The sequence below is a fragment of the Phoxinus phoxinus genome, assembly GCF_949152265.1.
Source record: "Phoxinus phoxinus genome assembly, chromosome: 2".
NCBI classification, from domain to species: Eukaryota; Metazoa; Chordata; class Actinopteri; order Cypriniformes; family Leuciscidae; genus Phoxinus; species Phoxinus phoxinus.
Window position 1 is genome coordinate 38,268,437 of NC_136877.1, and position 23,923 is coordinate 38,292,359.

The 23,923-nt window shown below is 41.1% G+C and overlaps 1 protein-coding gene across 2 annotated transcripts in view; it reads right to left on the minus strand.

The window, feature by feature from the left end:
* Positions 1-10,407, minus strand: part of tspan18a (tetraspanin 18a) — a 31,083-nt gene extending 20,676 nt beyond the window's left edge. Inside the window, exon 1 of one of the 2 annotated variants that reach the window (XM_079587226.1) lies at positions 10,058-10,407. The gene's annotated coding sequence lies outside the window, so the exon portion shown is untranslated. The remainder of the gene's footprint in view (positions 1-10,057) is intronic. The other variant, XM_079587225.1, reaches the window with a different exon arrangement.
* Between the last annotated feature and the right edge of the window lie 13,516 nt (positions 10,408-23,923).

Here is a 23,923-nt window from a genome sequence, read left to right on the forward strand (position 1 = left end):
GCAGAACAGCAATGAAGGAGAAAGAGGATGCAAATCTTGTCATTCACAGACTTTTCATTTTCTGCTTATTTACAACAACTCAAGTGATGCCAGTATGAAAGTCTAAACTAGCAGCCATGAAACAACTGTAAAGACAAAGAGGCAATACCTAAAGGGAAAAGGCGCAGACACAAATTCTTATTTACTGCATGGCCAGATTTCTTCACCGCCTTTCATTTTCTGAGACATTTGAACTTCCAGAGGGAGTCGATGTGGTTTATTTACTGCACTGGCCAAAAGGCAGTGGCTCTGACTTCACTTCGTCCAGCCTCACAGCAAACAGCATTTACCCAATAAACGGCCCCTGGGAGAGAGTTCAAGCCACTTAATGAATGCAAAATGAAAGCATTAGAATAGGTACGTAACTGAAGGTTGCAGTACCATAACAATCAATAATCAGCATCACAAAACAACTGAAATTACAAGGAGGTCATTGGACCTCCGCTTCCATTTCTGCAGGATTCATGAAGGCTTGGTGTCCCTCTCAATCAAGCCATCTGGGCCTCACGATCACTACAAAGAGTTTCTCTTCACCAACATGAAGCTCAGTTTTTATTAGAGCACAGTAGGACACAGTGAACAGCAGTAAAGCAGCATGTCTAATGAATTGTGGAAAGCAGCTCCTCACTCCTAATCCTCTTCTTTCTGCTTTTATTTCAAGCATCTGGTTCATGGATGTGCTATTTTTTAATTATAACAACACTTCAGTCCACAAAGGGGAAATTGGAATTAAAGGTGATTATTTTTCATTGGAGATATAAACAAGATGTCTAGATGCATATTGAGAACAATGGTGTAAAAACAAAAACAAATAAAGGCAAGTGTGCAACAACAACAAAAAAGAGACTGAAATATGCTGCTGCTGAAATATTCTTGTGGGATAGCGTGAGTTCTGCCATTTTCAAATTTCCAGGTTACATAAAAGTGGACAATTATGGAGACTGGGACCATTACTGAACCATGCAGGGCAGAGGTTTGTGGAGATACTGATGATGTCGATTTGTGAAACTGACTGATTAGTGATAAAGGGAAGCAGAGAGAATAGAAAGTAGCGATGCACACATTTTTATTTTTTTTCTGAAACACCAAAACCAAAACAAAAGTTTGATTGTTAGTATGGTTTTTACATAAAAAATTATCATAATTTAGAAATAAAAGGCTTTTTTTTCTCTGATTTGAATGCTCTGTTTTAAGGGGCGTGTCTGCTTTGAGGCTTTAGTGTAAACGCCAGTTCAGTGGAACTCTCTCGAAAACTTTTACTACGTTTTTATTATTACAGCTATCGAGATCGTGAAAACTATTGTTTATAGCATTATATTTCAATCTATTCCATCACATGAAAGGTTGCAGTGATGAGCACTGAGCAATGACAGACTGTTGATCGAGTGAATGAAAAGATCTTATCATTGCAACGCAATTTTTGCACTCTCACGAATGCCTTCACCAAATAACAATGCAAACGCGATGGAAGTACAGTAAGAGCTTCGTTGTGCAGTGTAACAGCGTCATTGATTTCATAACGAGTTTTGGCAAGTGTCCAGATAAACTTGCGCTGTGTGATTGACAGCTTGGGCGTTTTGGAAAGGGGGCGTTCTTTGATCACTTTCTGTATAATTTAATCACAGTTTAAATAAGATTATTTTCATCCCTCTAAGAGAAACGATGTGAAGTTGATCGTTTAGTTACTGATGATGTATTATTGATCTGCCTTAGTCTTAAGGTGGACGATGCAATTTTCTTCTAAAAACAAATTTTGTTGTATTGTTTTCATGTTATCACTGTGAAGCTGCTTTGATACAATCTGTATTGTAAAAAGCGCTATAAATAAAGGTGACTTGACTTGATGCATAAACAGATTTGAACGATTTTGAGAGAAAGATAATCTATCTGAACTTGAATAATTACACATCAGAAATCACTGATCAGGCATTAGAATAAACACATGGTTACTAAAGTGTAAACTAAACACACACACAAACAAACTGTACAGAAAACACATGATTCCCATCCATGTTGTTAATAATACCAGTTTGAATTTCCACACTGGTCCAGGCCAGGGTGGCACACCATGATATGATGTTTTTCATCTTTAGTTTGCTTATCAGCTTGTGAGCTAAGTGTTAAGCCTATGGTGATTCCAAGTTTATTACTTCTAAGCTTTGGGAGATGTACATTGATGTACAAAACTCATTTCACTTGGAAATTAATTTTGTGCATACCAAAAAAGGTCTGTCAGAGAAAACAATTGGAGGGACATGGCTTACTGATAATACAAACTAAATATCCTGCCGTATCAACGTGTTTTTGAAAGAAGGTTTTCTGGCACCACCTGGCCATTGTTCATTATGCCGCAGACATCGACAAAGAACCATAACAACTGACTTCAGAATGGGCAGTTAATGGTCCTTTTCCTTTTTTAAATAAAACAAGACTTTTAGCCCAGCCACATTGACAAGCAGAAGAGTTTACAGCAGATGTAAAATGTGTGTGTGTGAACTGAATGAAGTCAAATACTTGCCTCTGTTAAGCTTTTAGAGAAAGCAGCAAGGCTTTGACTGCAGATGAAAAACAGGAACAGATGGGACTTCTGTTTGTCCCTGGACATTTCATCATGACTCCCCACAAAGACACCAGTCTACACATACATGCAACGTGGAATGATAGAACTGCCTCATTGTGAAATAAAAGTTTGTCTCTCTTTTGCTTTCTAATTAGCCATTGCGCTGCATGGTGCTGGTCCCTGACTCGCATCAGAAAGTAGAATTGAACACAGACACCTGTGCGCTTTATCCACATTCTCAACCACATACAGAAGCTTCAAAAGCTTTTCAGATGGGCCCAGACGAGGCCTCAATGCACAGCCTTTACAAGCTGAAATCTGGGATCTCCTGGGTCGCCATTGATCATGGCAGGGGAAGAAACATCACAAATGCTCACAAGTGGAGTCCCGGACAAAGGAACTCTTTTTTTGTTGGAGACGTGGCCTGGTGGGAAGGGCATGTGCTCTGACATGTTGCATGGTGCTGGGTTAGCGGTTGAGAATGTTTTTAACTTCCAATTAAATTCCTGAATTTGAATTGAGGAAGCAAACAGGATGCAGAATTGATCTTTGAATAGTAAGAAAGGATTTTTCAAATACACAACTATTTTAGACACATTTATGGACCAGGGTGGAAAAACAGTTGCCAATGACATAACCTGTTACATTTCTGTTGAATTGTAGTTCATTAAATTCCACTTCCAATTCTTAAATTCTGAATTTTGCTCAACCCTATAGCGTGGTGGCCAGCATTTTAATGTTTGAAAATGACAAATCTGTCATTTACACATCCTTATTGTCACGGGTATGGTGCGGAAGAAGACAGGCTGAGGCCCAAAGTTCCAATTCAAACTTTTACTAGAATCAAACTTAAACAAAACTGGTACAGGCAAGGGTAACACTCTCCATACAACGTAACATATACAAACATAAGCATAAGCATTAGCAAACATTGACCGACAACTGAAGGGAGAAAGACAGGAACTTAAATACAGAGGATGACGAGGGTACAACAGGTGAAGACAATGAAGGGTGATTAACTGATTAACTAGACAGGTGATGAAAATGAACTAATGAAAATGACGACAGAGATGAAGAAAAACACTAAATGAGAAAAACAACCTAAAAGTCCATGGAAACAACAGAAAACACATTAACAATGTGACAGAACCCCCCCCTCCCCCCAGGCGCGTCCTCGCGCCGTAAAACATCCAAAGGGGTGGGAGGGTGGGCGCCCTGGAGGCTGATGAACAGGTGGCCGATCTGGAGCAGGAAGCCTCCAGGGCGGAGCAGGACGTGCAGGTGGCCAGGGCGGAGCAGGATGAGGGCGTGGCCATGACGGAGCAGACGGACCCTCAGGCGTCCATGGCGGTGAGGACCCTTCGGGCGGCCATGGCGGTGAGGACCCTTCGGGCGGCCATGGCGGTGAGGACCCTTCGGGCGGCCACGGCGGTGAGGACCCTTCGGGCGGCCATGGCGGTGAGGACCCTTCGGGCGGCCACGGCGGAGACGACCCTTCGGGCGGCCATGGCGGTGAGGACCCTTCGGGCGGCCATGGCGGTGAGGACCCTTCGGGCGGCCATGGCGGTGAGGACCCTTCGGGCGGCCATGGCGGTGAGGACCCTTCGGGCGGCCATGGCGGTGAGGACCCTTCGGGCGGCCATGGCGGTGAGGACCCTTCGGGCGGCCATGGCGGTGAGGACCCTTCGGGCGGCCATGGCGGTGAGGACCCTTCGGGCGGCCATGGCGACCGTGTCGGAAGGGCCTCCACGATCCCCTCAGAGGACTTATTGCCCCCCCCCAAAATTTTCTTGGGGAGGTCAGCACTGGACTGGACCAGCGGCGAAGAGGGCTCTGAGCTGACCGGGACCAGCGGCGAAGGCTCTGGGCTGGACGGGACCAGCGGCGAAGGCTCTGGGCTGGACGGGACCAGCGGCGAAGGCTCTGGGCTGGACGGGACCAGCGGCGAAGGCTCTGGGCTGGACGGGACCAGCGGTGCAGGAAGCTCTGGGCTGGACGGGACCAGCGGTGCAGGAAGCTCTGGGCTGGACGGGACCAGCGGTGCAGGAAGCTCTGGGCTGGACGGGACCAGCGGTGCAGGAAGCTCTGGGCTGGACGGGACCAGCGGTGCAGGAAGCTCTGGGCTGGACGGGACCAGCGGTGCAGGAAGCTCTGGGCTGGACGGGACCAGCGGTGCAGGAAGCTCTGGGCTGGACGGGACCAGCGGTGCAGGAAGCTCTGGGCTGGACGGGACCAGCGGTGCAGAGGGCTCTGTGCTGGGCAGCGATGAGGGCTCTGTGCTGGGCAGCGATGAGGGCTCTGTGCTGGGCAGCGATGAGGGCTCTGTGCTGGGCAGCGATGAGGGCTCTGTGCTGGGCAGCGATGAGGGCTCTGTGCTGGGCAGCGATGAGGGCTCTGTGCTGGGCAGCGATGAGGGCTCTGTGCTGGGCAGCGATGAGGGCTCTGTGCTGGGCAGCGATGAGGGCTCTGTGCTGGGCAGCGATGAGGGCTCTGTGCTGGGCAGCGATGAGGGCTCTGTGCTGGGCAGCGATGAGGGCTCTGTGCTGGGCAGCGATGAGGGCTCTGTGCTGGGCAGCGATGAGGGCTCTGTGCTGGGCAGCGATGAGGGCTCTGTGCTGGGCAGCGATGAGGGCTCTGTGCTGGGCAGCGATGAGGGCTCTGTGCTGGGCAGCGATGAGGGCTCTGTGCTGGGCAGCGATGAGGGCTCTGTGCTGGGCAGCGATGAGGGCTCTGTGCTGGGCAGCGATGAGGGCTCTGTGCTGGGCAGCGATGAGGGCTCTGTGCTGGGCAGCGATGAGGGCTCTGTGCTGGGCAGCGATGAGGGCTCTGTGCTGGGCAGCGATGAGGGCTCTGTGCTGGGCAGCGATGAGGGCTCTGTGCTGGGCAGCGATGAGGGCTCTGTGCTGGGCAGCGATGAGGGCTCTGTGCTGGGCAGCGATGAGGGCTCTGTGCTGGGCAGCGATGAGGGCTCTGTGCTGGGCAGCGATGAGGGCTCTGTGCTGGGCAGCGATGAGGGCTCTGTGCTGGGCAGCGATGAGGGCTCTGTGCTGGGCAGCGATGAGGGCTCTGTGCTGGGCAGCGATGAGGGCTCTGTGCTGGGCAGCGATGAGGGCTCTGTGCTGGGCAGCGATGAGGGCTCTGTGCTGGGCAGCGATGAGGGCTCTGTGCTGGGCAGCGATGAGGGCTCTGTGCTGGGCAGCGATGAGGGCTCTGTGCTGGGCAGCGATGAGGGCTCTGTGCTGGGCAGCGATGAGGGCTCTGTGCTGGGCAGCGATGAGGGCTCTGTGCTGGGCAGCGATGAGGGCTCTGTGCTGGGCAGCGATGAGGGCTCTGTGCTGGGCAGCGATGAGGGCTCTGTGCTGGGCAGCGATGAGGGCTCTGTGCTGGGCAGCGATGAGGGCTCTGTGCTGGGCAGCGATGAGGGCTCTGTGCTGGGCAGCGATGAGGGCTCTGTGCTGGGCAGCGATGAGGGCTCTGTGCTGGGCAGCGATGAGGGCTCTGTGCTGGGCAGCGATGAGGGCTCTGTGCTGGGCAGCGATGAGGGCTCTGTGCTGGGCAGCGATGAGGGCTCTGTGCTGGGCAGCGATGAGGGCTCTGTGCTGGGCAGCGATGAGGGCTCTGTGCTGGGCAGCGATGAGGGCTCTGTGCTGGGCAGCGATGAGGGCTCTGTGCTGGGCAGCGATGAGGGCTCTGTGCTGGGCAGCGATGAGGGCTCTGTGCTGGGCAGCGATGAGGGCTCTGTGCTGGGCAGCGATGAGGGCTCTGTGCTGGGCAGCGATGAGGGCTCTGTGCTGGGCAGCGATGAGGGCTCTGTGCTGGGCAGCGATGAGGGCTCTGTGCTGGGCAGCGATGAGGGCTCTGTGCTGGGCAGCGATGAGGGCTCTGTGCTGGGCAGCGATGAGGGCTCTGTGCTGGGCAGCGACGAGGGCTCTGGCGCAGGGTCAGCGGGCTCAAGATCTGGCTGGACGTCTCCCACAGTGAGTGAGGAACCACACACCCAAAGTGCTCTGTCCATAAACTCAATAAACGGTCTATCTAAGTCCCTGAGCAGCAATATCTGGGCTAGTGGATCATCAAGTCCTCTCCAGAACCGTTGCTTCAAAAACTCCTCTTCCCAGTAAACATCCAGATGAAGATGAAGGTAAACTTCCACAAACTCCTCCAAAGAACTCCCATTCTGATTAAACAGAAATGCCTCCATAGCGTTTTTGGTCGGTCAATCTGTCACGGGTATGGTGCGGAAGAAGACAGGCTGAGGCCCAAAGTTCCAATTCAAACTTTTACTAGAATCAAACTTAAACAAAACTGGTACAGGCAAGGGTAACACTCTCCATACAACGTAACATATACAAACATAAGCATAAGCATTAGCAAACATTGACCGACAACTGAAGGGAGAAAGACAGGAACTTAAATACAGAGGATGACGAGGGTACAACAGGTGAAGACAATGAAGGGTGATTAACTGATTAACTAGACAGGTGATGAAAATGAACTAATGAAAATGACGACAGAGATGAAGAAAAACACTAAATGAGAAAAACAACCTAAAAGTCCATGGAAACAACAGAAAACACATTAACAATGTGACACTTATATTGTTCCAAACATGGACTTGAATGAAACACAAAAGGAGACGTCAGATAGAATGACAGCTTCAGTCACCATTCACTTTCATTAATGCAGATCCAATGAAAATGAATGGTGATTGAGGCTCTAATTCTGCCTGATGTCAACTTTCTTTCAAGTCACACGGGTTTAAAACAACATTAAGCTGAGTAAATTACAGATTGTCCCTATTTAAGTGGTCCAGAAAAAAAGGAATTATTTCTAAAAAAATTCTTCATTTATAAAAAGTACACTTCTGCTGACTTTATGTGGTCAGAAATGCTTCCTCAGTATCACCCATCATGCTTAATAATCCCTTAATACATATTTTATGAGTTACCAAATATTTTATTTATCATCTTGAATACAAAATAGCAGACCCTACCAATATAGTTCAGTAATGATGTTCTTTTTAGTCAGATATTTAACCACAAGTATATGACAAAGAGGAAAACTAGCATTAACAGAATGTTTGCAAACAAGATAAAGAAAGAAGACATAGGCATTATAGCCTATTCCCGTACAGTAACTAGCATCACAGATATACTGATATAGGCTGTCACTCAAGAGCTACGCCTGCAGTGCTGATCTGCTCTTCTTCGCCCCCTGCCAGCCATGAAGCCCAAGACTAAACCCAACAGCTTTCGACACTGACAGTTTATAATATAATTGCCTTAAACTGTCTGAGCCCCTTTTAAAGCGCCATTGTTTCTGATGGAAATACGTGAATTAGGTTTTATGCTGTAAACAGCAAGAAAAGTCTTTGTGTTGGCACGTCAACCCTTCCACACCCCTCTTTTTCTCCGCATTTAATCGGTTTAATCACTGAAGGGGAATCAGGTCCTGACCGAGCTTCTCGTCTCCTCTCTTTCAGACACTTCTCTAATCCCGCTGCCTCCAAATCAGCCCCTCACCTGCCAATCAGCTCCTCCCCAGTGCGACTGCTTCTTTAAAGTGGCTTTCCCTGACTTAACTAAAGCCAGAGGATGAATAGCAATAGATATCAAGGGGATGACGGCTCTTGCTGCTGTAAAATTGATTTTTTTTTCTGACATCTACCTTAAGTTTAAATGGCCACTGAATCTCTGGAAGCAGGGATTTGTGACAGAAGTGTCATGAATGACAACATATTGTGGAGGTATTAAGAGTACTGAAGAAATGTATGTCTGAAATTGTGTAGGGTGTTCAGCAGAAATGGGACATCATCTTTTATGATGGGTTTTAAATTATGATTTAATGGTCAATTACATAAGTACTGTGCCTTAACATGCAAGCCGGGTGCACACTGTACGATTTTGGCCACGAATTTGCCATCTGAGACTAGTTTTGCAAATCCTAAACGATTCCTCTGATCGTAGGCTAAAATCTGTAGTCTTTGATCGCTAGTTTGACATGTTCGCTGACAGCTGATTAATGACCTTTGCGAAAATTTGACCTGTGATGAAATGCTGCCATGTCAGAAGTTGAGGCACAGTCCTGTAGTGGCTTCTCCTTCGACAACCATCAAATAAAATAAATAAAATAATAGGAGCACAGAACCTGAAGACACAATTAGTGTGACAACAAACTCCACACACATTGTCTTTTCTATTTTACTTTTCAAGACAAGCCATGATCAAAATTAATGCTAGAGATCATTTTGCCTTGCTAGCCACCATTTCTATCCCGCACCTATCTCAATGTCACTGAACGTGTCACGGATTGACAATATAAAACTCTGGACGAGTCTTCTTGCGTGTATCCATTTTTAACTAATGTTGATTGTCATATAGTCTGACATTAAAGACAACTGAGATCCTACAGTGTGACATGGCTTACAGCATGTCTGAAGAATCTGTCAAGCAACAATCACAAAGGATTATTGTAAATTGTATAAATAAAATTGATCATATGATTATTTATGATCATACAACAGTTAATGCTTTAATATTTCATAATAGTCTAATGTAGCTGAGCTGTACAGATATGAGATCACATACAGTATGCCAGCTAAGACATTATTTATTATTATTATTATTTTCTTTTGGCATATAACCATACAGTATCTATTCAATCTCACTTTTGTCATTTATTATATAAGAAATTTGTATAATATAATAAACATTTCACTTCTAAAATTGAAGTGAACAAACTTGGTATAAACTTAAAATCCCTGCTGATTTTGTATATTATCTGTCCCACTTTTCCTGAAAATGAGCAATGGGAATAGTATTAAAAAAAAGGTGAAACATGGCTGGTTTGAATTCAAATGCACAACATGAAATTAGGTTTGGCAGCTGCCAGTGCCAAATGTGATTATACAAGCTAAAGGCAGAAGTAAAGCTTCGCTCCCGCTATGATTGCAAGTCATTCCAGCCTCAAACACATCCTTCCTTCCAAAGAACAAAATAGCTCCATCTACAAGATTGCAAATGACTTGGTTAGTTACACCCAAACATCACGTGACCACTCCCACCTTGTTCGATGCAAACAGATATCTGTAATATTTACCAGGTGATTAAACATGTAAACAATCCTACTGTAATTCTTCTCCAAACAATATGCATACACTTATGGGGCAACGTGAAATGTTCCCTAACAGTAAGCTCATCGATTTAAACTACAGTAAAACTTCACCTCCAATGAAAAATCCTTCTAATAATTGGTTTCTTCAAACGATCTTCTCTCTCACGGTATTAGAGTGAAATTTGGCAGATACAACTCGCTGCAAGGCAGCCAAAAGCAACACAACTTAAAAAATAAAATAAAAAATCGCAAAACATCCTGCCGCTATTAACTTTCGGATCCTCAGAAATACACACGCGTCTCCACAGTGATCTGATGCTCTCAGCGTCCAGTTTGAACACCTACCGTGATTTGTGGTATCCTCGCGTTTAAGTACAGGCGAACTTAAATCAAACTCCGCTATCCAAGAGGGTGAAAATGTCCTTAGGATTCATTCAATTGCTCAGTGAATGTGTCGCCCCGTTTATTCATTCCTTTCGACAGCACTGAATCATGACTCCACTCAACACTTCACTGCTGCTCGCTGTGTGATTCTGCTCAGACACACATTGGCCAGGGGCGGCTACTAGACCTTCACGCCTCCTGTCATTAATTCTTCATATTCCACATAATGGTGACGAATTGCCCTGTAAATCACACAAAATCACGGGGCTATATAGACTTTACCTATATCCTATCATGATATAGGCCTATATAAATTGACACAGCTGGAAATCACTGACAGTGATTTAACGTGCAGCTATAGCCTATTTTATGTGGTCTCTAAATCAAGTCATTCAAATCTCCAGATAGACCAACCCCCTGCACCACCTTAGCAGGTGTCTTACTCTTAAGGCATATTTGTACATGATTTGTGAAAAAACTCAGCATACGTATGGTCTTTTTCTCAGAGTAAAGATTCACACTGTTGATTTTATTTTATGAACTTGTTGACAGATGAGTCACATATTACATGAACAGCAGGTGAGATTTGGTGCTGCAAATCATAAAGTCCAGAAAAGACGAGAGACCAAATTGTCTCTCCTTAATAAAGAATGTACAATCTCTGCAATTGCACTTTTATATTGGTTCTCAGCTCCTCATCCCCAAATATAAAACATAGCCTACTAGCGCATATAGCCTACCTCAGCATCAGTAATCAAAAAAAGTTCGTTTTTTTAACATTCTTGCAGCCAGCAGCAGTTTAAAATCCTAAAAATATCTACTAAGTAAACTGATGCATTGTGATTACTTATGATCATTAGTAAATATACAGTAATAACCAACATATAATTAATTAATATTCAAACTATAATGTTTAAACTATTTTCATGTATGCTTTTAATCCAAAGCAATTTACAGTTTTTAAAGTATTTTATAATTTCATGCATTCCCTGAGAACTGAACCCATGACCTTTGCATTATATGATGCATTGAATTGTACAAAGTATTTCAATATAATACAATATTTTATACATTTTATTAAATTGTAATTTAATAAAGACAAATAATGTGTTCTCTTCTGAAAATAAAAATGAACATGAGTCTGTGGCATCACTCTTGACTAGTCAGACTATGGATTGAGACGTTCAAGTGAAGGCTCGGTGCTACCTGTACGAACTGACTGATCTGGGCTCTGTGAGGTCCTGAGAGAACCGCATAAATAATGCTTCAAGGCAAGGTGACCCAACCTAGATCATTACACGCTCCGCTTGAGCCCTGAGGCTAATATTTATAGACAGAGACATGTACAAGGCTCTGTTGCACTCTTTACTTTATTCTTTCCTGTCAGACAATTTCAGCCTTTTTTCAGTCAGTGATGGCACACACATTTCAGAGGGATTTTGTGCTCAGGGGCACGAGCGCAAGCATTTTTTTCGGGAGGATTTTAAAGATTTAATTAAACAAATGGTCACAGTACTTAACTAAGCTATATAGGCTATCATTTCTATAAATGTAATGCAGTTTTATCACATACAGCAAATTTTGGTATTCTGCAGGATCATTTTATATTGATTTAAGGTGACTGGTGACCTCTCCCTCTGTTTTCAGTTTTTCAATTATCACTACTAATGGTAAACCAAAGTCTATTCTGTATATTCTGTATATTTTGATATAATCTAGGACCTATAATTCAAGGTTTTGCTCCTGTTAGATAGCTGGGCATGTCTTTACATTTACACTTTTGGCAGACACATTTTAACCAAAGCAAGGAATCAGCATTCAAGGTACAATTATTTTCCAGTTGCATTGACCAAGAAAAACAAACTCTACTGCTTGAGCTATAGGAAAACGTTTGAGCTGCAGGAACATTTTTTTAAATCATGGAACATGTAAACTTTTTATTCACTTCACAGCAAAAGTAAAAGCTCACTTTTCCCATCTCTCTTTATGGACTGAAAACTTAACCATATCAAAGCTGATCACTACAGCATTGCATGAGGTACAGTAGTAAGCGTACTCTAAAGGAATGTGAATGCAATGGCGTAATATCGTTTTTTATTTTATTTTTTTAATCCTTAATCACAGAACAGTGTATCTCAGGGATTTCTTGCTTGTATGTAACCCTTGCTTGTATAACCGTTCTGTATGAGCAGGTTCTATTATCACTTATGATCTAACAGTGATTCAATTTCATTTTACTAGGAATGATTTTTAATGAGTAATGTTGTCTAATAAGCCATAGCTCTCAAGCCCAACGTGTTGTAAATTCTGCACGCCAATTTGCTAGTATTTCATTATTTTCTGTTTTGGAATCCCATTGTGTCCATTGACCATCTAAAATGCTTCACACTGTTCATTACAAAGGTCCATATATAAAAAAATAAATTATAAACTTCTGAAAGTGAAGCAGCATGTAAAAATAAAAGCACACTATTTTGGCAAGACGTTTGGTGGATGTATATTTAAAGCAACACGAAACTGACTGATGTTTTCTGATATTTTTGAAGTGCATCAGTCTCTGTATATTGTATGATTAAAGTTTTATCAGCTTACTATCTGCAGTTTTCAGGTTACGGGAATTTGGCTTAGATAAACTGGTAATAAGGGAAATGTGGGTCAAATGTTGCCTCTCTAGAATCCCAGAACAGGCATTTAAATAGTTTTCCAAATGTCTTTCTTCTATTCCCCCACACTCTCAAGTTCACTCAGTCTGCGTTTCCTTCTATTCTGTCAATGACCACTCACGTCCTGTTGCGACAGTCGCACGCAAGGAAGTGGGAGGTCATTCATAACAGGAAGATCCCAGTAATGTGACCCATCTTTGGTCATTATGTTCAGATTTAATTGACTTGTAGACCAACATAATAAGATCTACCAAGATGGCCGGCCCACATTGATATCTTATATTAGCAAGGTGCTATACTGTTTTTCTAAGTAAATCCATTCAGAAATAAAGTTACAGAGTCAAAAATAAAATCCCAATATATGTCAGCAGTTGTGGACTTGTGTGAAAAGGAGTGTTTTTTTTCCCTCTAGGGCCTCAGTGAATCACTTGACAAACCATGACTTATGCTTCCGATGCTGAGCGGTCTAGTTCTGTGCAGTGACTCGTCTATAATGTGTTGCCAGTTGTTATGGGGATAAGACTCAGGCTAGTTTCAACAAGACTAGACCATCACATTTTAGACTGCACCATATGTGAAAACCACCTAGATTGGTAGAGAAATCTGTAAGATCCAGCTATAACGGTTTAAACATCCGGTCAAGCACAATAAACCATAAGGAGTGTATAGGCTCAGGGAGCGATCAGCTCTCCGCTTGTTGTGAAACAGGACGTCCTCACCAGAGGTGGGACAGAGCTCAAAGCCAACAACACCTCAACTGCAAAACATACAGTGGGGTCCGAAAAGTCAGAGACCACTAATGAAAGGGGGATGTTTATTGCACTCAAACTGACATGAACTGTTTAAAACTCTGATGTTCATGCTCTCCAGCATGATCTAAATAGGATCCAAGAGCATCTTGAGCTTCAATGTAAGCAAGAACATCTGACCTTTTGAACAGAGTTTACGAATCACACGTTTTCTTAGGCTAATTAGTGACTAATCACTGATTGATTATCAGAAGAAATAATGCTGAATAATAAATATGTATTATTCAAATTACATCATAATGTTTATTTACTTTTTATTTACTTTTTTAAAAATAGTCAAAAGTCTTTTTTCCCAGGTTTAAAAGGCTGTTTTCAAATCCCAGTTTTCCAATGTGGTCTTAGTATTTTGGATGTCGCTATAGGTCTGCAGATGACATTTTCTAAATCATGACATTTCTAGACAACAATAAAGCTTTAAAGCTGATTAACAATAAAGCTCATTATGTTTTAAAAGAGATGACTAATAAATCCATCACACAATGCAAACATGCGAAGAACCTCATCATCATGCTGCCAGGCTTGATTAGAAACTATTTACTCAGTGGGAAATAAAAAAAAAAACATGAATTTCAGAGCTGCTGTGACTGAAGCCAGAGGTCACTATTAAATAATGTACAATTCTCCCTGTCGCCTGTGGGGAGAATGGCAGATCACAGTGAGAGAATTCAAGTTATTTACAGCTCCTGACGTCATCACAAGACAAGGCATGGTGATTCTTCTGCAAACACGTCAGCAACATAGCCAATTTAGTCAATTCAATTTATTACAGTTTTTCTCAATTGTTTACACACAAATACTGGTACTTGAGACACAATGACCACAACATGTAGCTCATGCACCAACCCCCTGAACCAATTCTGCTAAATTACAAGCACAATTCCTGCTTTACACTCAAATTGCAGTTCTAAAACACACCTTTTTTTCAAAACACACACAATTTTCATGCAGAAAAGCTCTTGTTTTCACAAGGAACACACTGCCATTCAAATATGCACACTGACTCGTCACATGGGCAAACACTTGTCACACAGTTTTACAATTAGCAATCAGAGCTTTAGCATATAAAAGGGCAACAGGTGAGCTCTTCAATGGAGCAATGGATGCCAACATTGGAAACAGAGGCAGATGTTTGTTTTTTTACTGTATACAGTAAATTCTTCTGTTGTTTTGTATGTAGACCACAGTATGTACAACTTTGTGTTGGTTGGGATGTACATTGTGTACATTATTTTTGTGGGAAAGATAAAATATATTTGTTACTGTGTATTTGTGTGTTCTGAGTATAAAAACAATACTCTCAAATATTGTACAACACACTTATGTACTGTCTGTAGTAAATGTAACACTGAACAAAAAAAGGCCTAAATCATTATGATGAATGGAGAAGAAGTGTTTTCCATTCATCATAGTGTTTTGCATTGAGCACATCAGTGTTCAACTGGTTCTTATAAATGTCCATTCATATGATGGTTTGTGTGTGTCATTTGAAAACAAAATACCATTTTGAGAAGAAATAACATTGTTTTGAATGTAAAGTTTCATTTTGCAGGAGAATTGAGGGGTTTTGCCCATTGTGTGTGTGTGTTTTTTATTTGTGTGTAGAGTTCTGAGAGTATGAGGCATGCTTTTTAGAAAATGTGTGTAAACAATCGAGAAAAACTGTAATATGGCTGAAGGGCACAACACAAGTTACAACCATGTGGCTCAAACTTCAGTACGTTTAGATAACTTTAGACTTCTACATTATCCCTAGTGCTGGGGTTTTTACTCATAAAAGGCATTTTTATTCGGTATAAAGTAGAGAGCATTTGCGAAAATGAGGTGAGTCTGCATTCATCAGGTTCAGTGAGTCAGAAATGATCTTTCACAATTCCAATAATCTGTGATAGACCTTAATACAGATGAGCAACATCAAAATTTAAGCCGCTTTACTCCATGATGAGCAATAACTGGAAAGTTTTGTAGAACAATTACTCATGGTCTTAGGAATTATGTTTGTTGGTTGAAATTTCAGAAGGATTGCAAAAGTTTTCAGAATATTTCCATCAAAAGATTTAAGCAAAGATTTGTGTGTGTGTGTGTGTGTGTGTGTGTGTGTGTGTGTGTGTGTGTGTGTGTGTGTGTGTGTGTGTGTGTGTGTGTGTGTGTGTGTGTGTGTGTGTGTGTGTGTGTGTGTGTGTGTGTGTGTGTGTGTGTGTGTGTGTGTGTGTGCGTGTGCGTGTGCGTGTGCGTGTGTGTGTGGCCGCATTTACCTCTTTGTAGACCTCTTGGTTATCAGCTCCTCTCTTCTTCCTGTCTTTTGTTGCTCCTTTCCTTTGTATTGCATTTGCGGTTCTGACCCTCCAGCTCTGATATCATTCCTGGCAGGAGCTATTAAAAAGGCAACAAAGTAAAGGGCTTCAGGAAAGGTCAAACACTGAGGGTGGGGAGCAGGGAATGAAAATGTTAACAGACATTATTAATTGACATCCACATGCTGTGAATACAACCAGGTATAGAGCTACCTTCTCCACCCTGAGGGCGAGACAGGTAAAGTGTGTTGGAAAGCTGATACTGATAGTAAATCATAGATTCGAGCAGTGCATCATCACGTGTCGAGGTTGTCCGTCACGATTTATAAAGACACAACATGTGCAGTGCTTGGAGGAGACAGGTACCGTCTTGCATATGAGCGCTGCAGGGCATTCATCAAGCCAATAGCTTTTGGCAAGCCACACTCCACATTGTAAACTTTAACCCTGCCTCGTTTTTGTAAGCTTTCTTTATCTCTTTCTGCCTCTCCTCCTCAGTCTGACCACAGGGATCGAGCCAACTCTTAAAATGTGTCCACTGGCATTCAGTTATGTAAACCAGATGAAAGAAGGTGAAGGTGTTAGGTGAAGATAAATTTTCATGTGTCATGTCCAAATACCTTCTGATAGTAAGCTGTCAACTGTCCAGATATACTGTAGGTATGCAGAGGACAGGTCCAGTGGCCGATGCCCTTTGCTAAACAAATGACATTTAAACATATTGGGAAGAAAATAGCAGACTCCCTTTTCTTGCTATGGGTAATTTAGCAACAACACTGTTGTCTCCTTTTCTATATGATGTATATATGTGTATTATAAATGTGATCTTCACATAACAAAAATAAAAAGCTGAAATTTTACCATTCAGCAGATATACCATTCAAATTGATACAGTTTAAAGCAGAAACACCTTAAATGGTATATGTGTTTTCTTTCAGTGCAGAGCTCGCTGCTGTCCAAGTAAATTTTAGGTCAAGACTTGTCTTGACACACTCATCTCCACATTACATAAAGATAGAGTGACAGCCTGGGTCTTCTGGGACTGTGTTTTTCTCCCAACTGTCATTGGAGTTTCAGCCTCATCAAGTCGAACATCAGATTCTTGACAGAGAGTAGATGAAAGAACGGCCCAGACTGAGTCGCCTTTCATGCATTTTTGAGGAGTGATTTGGAGTGATGTCATGCCAGATGGGTTAAAGTAATAGCCTTTAAAAATATTTAGTAATACAATCTGAGTCATTTGTAAGCAGTCCATTTAAATCAACAAATAACAGTCATACAGCGTTGCATATGTGTCGGTATTGATTTGATCAAAATAGAGTGAAAAAAACAGCTGTCGTAAGGGATATTCATAGCTCTTCACGTCTCATAAAAATAAAATACAAAACCCTCTGCAATGCATAAACCTTTGCATTAATACTAAACCAGCACCTCAATGTTTTCATTATGTTCTGTAGTATATTGTGTATCTCCAGAGTAAACATCACACTCCTGCACCTCACTGCACACTTGTTCAGGACATTATTTACTGGATGTGCAATCTTTTGCCTGAACTAATTGAGCGGCACTGCACAGCTGTCACCCAGTTCAGATTATCACTGGAACAGTCATAGCTGCGCTGTAATGAATTACTTTGTTCATATAAAAAGACTATGCAAAGATATAGATAATACAGTATTTATTTAGACTACAAAAATAAGCTATAAACAGGAAGAGTCAAAAATGGACTTCGATGAACATATGAAAATAAGTAGTACGATATTTGAAAGACATTTTATTATAATGCAGGGTTTGGCATGGTTGTTGAGAGATAATGTGGACAATCTGAACAAAAACTACGGTGGCCGAGAGAGCTCAACGCGCTGCAACTGAAGAAAACACAAATAGAAAAACACCCGCAAATTAAGAAAACATCTTCATCAGTTTCACAACACACGTGTGCTCCACAACACGCGATTCTTTTGAAAAAATTTAGCTTTTCTTTTTTAGAAAAGTAGCGATTCTTTTCGAGAAAAGTAGCTATTCTTTTCGAGAAAAGTAGCGATTCTTTTCAAAAATGTAGCGATTCTTTTGTGGAAATGTAGCAATTATTTTGAAGAAATGTAGCAATTCTTTTGAGGAAATGTAGCAATTCTTTTCAAGAGTGGTAGCGACTCTTTTGAGAAAATGTACCAATTCTTTTTTTAGAAAAGTAGTGATTATTTGGGGGGGAAAATGTTGTGATTCTTTTTGAGAAATGTAGCGATTTTTTAAAGAAATGTAGCGATTATTCTTGAAGAAAATGTAGCGATTCTTCTTGAAGAAAATTCAAGCGATTCTTTGAGAGAAATGTAGCGATTCTTTTTGTTAAATGTAGCGATTATTTTTGAGAAATGTAGCAATCCTTTTGAAAAAATGTAGCGATTCTTTTTGAGAAATGTATCGATTATTTTCTCGAAATGTTGCAATTTTTTTGAAAAATGTAGCGATTCTTTTTTAGAAATGTAGTGATCCTTTTGAAAAAATGTAGCGATTCTTTTAAAAAAAAATTAGAGATTCTTTTTGAGAAATGTAGCGATTCTTTTTGAGAAATGTAGCGATTCTTTTCGAGAAATGTAGCATTTCTTTTGAAAAAAATATAGCGATTCTTTTTTATAAATGTAGCGATTCTTTTCGAGAAATATAGCGATTCTTTTCAAGAAATATAGCGATTCTTTTCAAGAAATGTAGTGATTCTTTTGGAGAAATTTAGCAATTAATTTGGAGAAATGTAAAGATTCTTTTTAAGAAATGTAGTGATTTTTTTCGAGAAATATAGCAATTCTTTGTAATAAATGTAGCGATTGTAGAGATTGTAATTATACATTTATTACAGTGTAATAATACATTTATTACAATGTTATTATACATTTTTACAGTGTAATTATTCAATTATTACAGTGTAATTATTAATTTATAACATAGCATTATATTTATTACAGTGTTATTATACATTTATAAAACTGTAATTATACATTTATTACAGTGTAATTATGTTTATTACAGTGTAATTATATGTTTATTACAGTGTAATTATATACATCACACTAATTATACATTTATCACACTGTAATTATAAATTTATTACATTGTAAATATATAAATACAGGTCTGTTCAGATCTTTGCGTATGTAAATAATGTACTACATAAGATGTAAAATGACTTTGTCTCTATTAGGCTAATCTGTTTAGCTGGACTAGTGTCTTTTCCACCATAAATGTCTGAGTTCCAGGAAGTCTTCGGCTTGTTAAGATCCAGTACATTCCTTTAAGACCCAAACCCAAACATCTGGCTTTAAACAATAGGCAACAGAATTCCCTGGAATCTTGGAATCTCTGGAAGATTCAGAGAGCCCAGCATACTGACAATCATGAAAAGTTCTGTAATCTTCTCTACAGGCCTCATAAAACCACAAATACCTGCCAAACTGGAGAGATGTCACGGCAAAAGTTAACTGAAAATCTACAATCATATTCATGATCAAATAATGATGTACCATCCTGTCAGTATTGTGATTATTCAGTTTCTTCTGGAAGCTATAAAACTCTACAGTAATATACAGCAGAAATAATAATATGCGTAAATCAGCAGTCTGTCAGTCTCCAGCAGCTGACAAATGCAGGAAAAAGGGTCATGGCAGGGTTTTTCCTTTATTATGAATTATGAGCCGCCTCCGTCAAATTTCGTGCCGCCTCCGGCTCTCGACAAAACTCGGACAGTCACATTCTCAGATACACTTTTTTCTTCCCCAAAATTTTCTTCCAGGGGGCCATCCCACAAAAAATACTAAGGGAAACACAGTAGGCTATATGATGGTCTACGAAAAATACAAATTTAATTATTTTATTAAATGATCAGGGTTTTACCACCTCCGCCTCGTTTTGAGCCAGAAAAAAACCCTGCATGGCCTTTATGTGACCTCATCCAGAGTGCAAAGGAGTGGCGGGGCATCTTTGCTGCTGATCTCATTGCCGGATATGTTATGCTGCTTTACTAGGACCAAATTATTTCCAGACAAGATATTATTCGTATTCCATACATGCAGAGAGGAGGAGGTTATACGTGGTAAGTGGCCTGTCTCACGGGTTCAGTATTCTATTCTTTGAAGGAAGCTGCACTATCAAAGTAACTGGTAGGTAAAAAAAAATCAAAAATTAGGAACTTTTGGGAGAGTATGAACATGTATGAACATACTGTGTTCTGACTGGCAATGTGAGGGGAAAATAACTTGAACCTATGGTACATCACATTTCCTTTCCACAGACCATTTAGTTCCATCAAACCTCCACACATTTTCTCTACGGGGTCTGTTAGTAAAAACATACCATAAGAGCAGTCTTACGCAGCATAACTCAGACAAAAGAGCCATGTGCGAAATGAATTGCGTTTATTAAGTAACATAAACAAAGGAATAAGCACATGGTAGCCTATATTCATTACACTTCAAGAGTATAACAGGGAACGTTCACAGAACTTTGGCTAATGTTCTATCAAAGTTCTCTCAAAGTCATCCAGTAAAGTTAATAGAACATTTGTAAATGTTTGTATTTGTGTATGGATTATATTGATTTAAAAATCTATATATATAAAGTTCAAACAGAAGTCTGCTTAGCTCTACAGTATACAAAGAGAGCCATTGTCTAGACTGTCTCAGCGGTGTTTCTTTGCTCTTATCTGATATGTCCAGCTAAAGACAAGAGTCCTGAAGAGGTTAACAGGAGAAAGGAGTCCATCTGGCCTGGAGGAGGGGAACCATACACTGGCCTTGGGCCAGCCTAGCTTTATTACATGTCCACCTAGATGAGTGTCCCAGACCTGTTACCAGGTAAGCCTTTTTTAGCCTTATTCATGTTCACCTCACATCTCACCTTGTGCCTCCATGAAAACAACTGTAGCAACTGTAGAAAATTGTTCTCCTGCAGGTCAATGTATGGCCCTCTGCCAAGGACCAGATGTACAGCATGAGTCACTACAATGAAACGGCAATGAGTAGCCTAAATGTACTGTGTGGCTACAAAAATCACTACTCACTGTAAAATATGGGTTGTGTTGAACATGGGTTGAAACAACCCAGCATTTTTTTAGAGTGCTGTCCCAATAGGTCACCCAGCTAATAGGCCTATAGCTATTGTTATCAGAATTAAACTCTGTTAGCAGTGAAATAAAAAATGTAAAATATAAATGAGACAAATAATGACAGAATTCAAATTAGAGCTATGTGAACAAGGCTTTAGCGGAGACAAATATATGAGTCTGTGTTCGTTCACTTAAAAGATTCATTAAAAAAACATTTCGTTCATGAACCACCACCATTCTGAAAGCTTAAAAAGCATGAGAAAAAGTGCAAGTTGTAAAAACTTGTAAAAGCTGAACTTCATGGCATCGTAAAAACACAGCGTCAATGAGTGACACTCTGAAAAGCAGCAATATGCAGCGTAACAGTCAGAGATGTTCGTCAAGCGCAAAAATGAAAAATATCGTTCTCTGATCCGACCTTACACCGTCTGAAGAACATCCCATATTAATATATTATAATTTTACATGAATAACATGAATATCTTTAGAGGCTTAAAGTCACCATGAAATCAAAACTGACCATTCCTATTTTTTAAGGAATATTGCACTATTTATTATAATCGATTTATTCATGTGCATCCTCATTATTTTTTTATTTCTTAAATTTTAAAACTTCCCCTCCCTCTTTCAGCGTCATCAAAGTCCCTTTAATGCAAGTCATTTGACTCGGCGGCCATCTTTGAAACCCCACTCGGGCAACTGTTTCATTCATACAAGTGCAGCTCCTATCTCTTTGATTAGGAGAGAACATCAAAATCTCTGAAACATCAAAATCTCCAAAGCTGTTCACTAAGATTCAATTTTTTTTATCTGAAATCACCAATGAAATCTGACAACTGTCTTATAAATGTTTGTTTCTAATGCTCAAATAGCGGTAAAAAACACTGACCATTTCTATAGCATCCGGAACTTCTGCCAGTCGCTGCAGCAGTTACACGATTACTTTACCAATCAGCGATGTGCTCTTTTTGCTCTTTTAACAGTGCCTTCCCGTTTTTCAGCAGTGCTATCCAATCAGCTGCGAGGTGAATGATCACACTACAAACTTTGAATGGAAGCATAACATTTTTTGAAAATCAGACAAAAAAACAAAGGTACAAGACTGTGTAGGCTACTTCAGCTTTCGTGAGGAAAATAACTACAATCCCATGAAGAATTGTGAAAAGCATACTCAAATAAAAAACAATAGGGAAATTACTTGAATTAATTACAGAAACTGCTCATTTATAAATGTTGATTATGTATTAAAAACTATATATTTAACAAACATTTCAGTATTTTGAATGCATGAGATAGACAGTAAAAGAAATGGACACAACGACCCCATAGTGTGCAAGAGGCCATTTGAGAAAACATTATTGGGGACTTATATTATGAAACTCCAACGTGCTCACGAGCTCGGAATCAAACAATTCCTCACAGAGCAACGCATATATCGCCTCAGATAGTAGTTATCTCATCCACGGGCACTAGAGAAGACAAATAACATTGGTTATTATCAGCCTTGGATCAAGCGTATATTATGCTTCTGTACTGTGTCTTATAAGGGGAAACCACATCAAAATACCAGCCCAATTCTTATGTTACACTCCCATCAGATCAAGACTTGACACCAACTCATACAAGCAATGACATTACTCAATTTCTTCGACCACATGTGCCTCTTGTGCTCAATGATCGCTTGCTCGCTTGACACTATTCCAAGGACTCATGCCAACTATTATTTCCTCTGAACTCGCCAGAGGAGGCCTAAATGACTCACTGTCACCCATAACGCTCCTAAAAGCCCATTGCAGTCCACAAGCCTCCTTCTCCGTCCCTGGAAGTTATTGATTAAGGTGTATGTTAGTGGTTGGCTCCCCCCTCTGATGTTCATCTTCACATACTTGCAATAATATACCAGTTCAAGTTGATTACTTGCATCGCTGTCGTGTTCTGACCGACACACCTGGTACACTGCTAAACACACCTGAAACCAGCCCCCTCTAAGTCAATTAGAAGCACTCACTTCCTGATGGCTGAGCGTACTGCACAGCCTCAAACTGAGCTTGATGACGTAGATGTGATGTGAGCAACCTGTCTACCAGTTGTAAGTCTTCTAGTAGCTGTGCCGAGAGAAATCTGAATCATTCCCTTCCGAATCTTGCAGAGACGGAGAGCGTGAGTAGGAGCTGTCCATGAGCTAGAAGCAGGATCAACTTTATCACTCTCTATGGGTTTCTCCCTTGACTTTATGCCTCCACGTTCCCGCGATTGCCTGCGAGCTTCTCCTCCTGTCTATACGGTAATTTCTCGACTGTGTGACAGAGAGTCGCGTGGTTATGACGCAATCGTTAGCCTATTTTTACAAAAAAAAAACGGCTTCTACGAATAGTATCCTTGTATCTTCATAACGAAAGATACAAGGTAATGGAGCCTTTTATACATTGTCATGTTTCTATAGAAATAAATAATGGACAAATTGAGTCTTTAAATGCCTCCATGTTATTTGCTGTCAAAGTGACGCCAAAATGAATGGGAGTCAGAGGAAAAGGAACAACAGGGGATGGCTTGCTAGCCAATGGTTGCCCCCGTGGAAGGTACGCTTTCCGGGTGCTGGATTACCCCCTTGAGAGAGATCGTCATTCAGTGCCTCGTGGGATTGGGCGGAGCTAAAGAGCTATTTGGCCGTGTTTTGCCTTTTTCGACTCTCTGGTAGTTGTAATTTTAATTAGCATCATGGGTAATAAAGTGAACACGATTTTCTTTTTTAATGAGCTAAAATAATGCGGGCTGATACTCAGCAGAAGAAAATACCATGGATTATGTAAAAAAATACATTTTTAAGAACATAATGTAGGAATTACTAGTAGGAATTCAGATCAGAACTGATTTGACTTTTTGAACTTCCCTTTGGTTCTCATTTTATTAGTGGACTTCCTCCTCCCCTTCATTAGCCATCTCTGTGAAGTGAAATTAGATTAAATTCA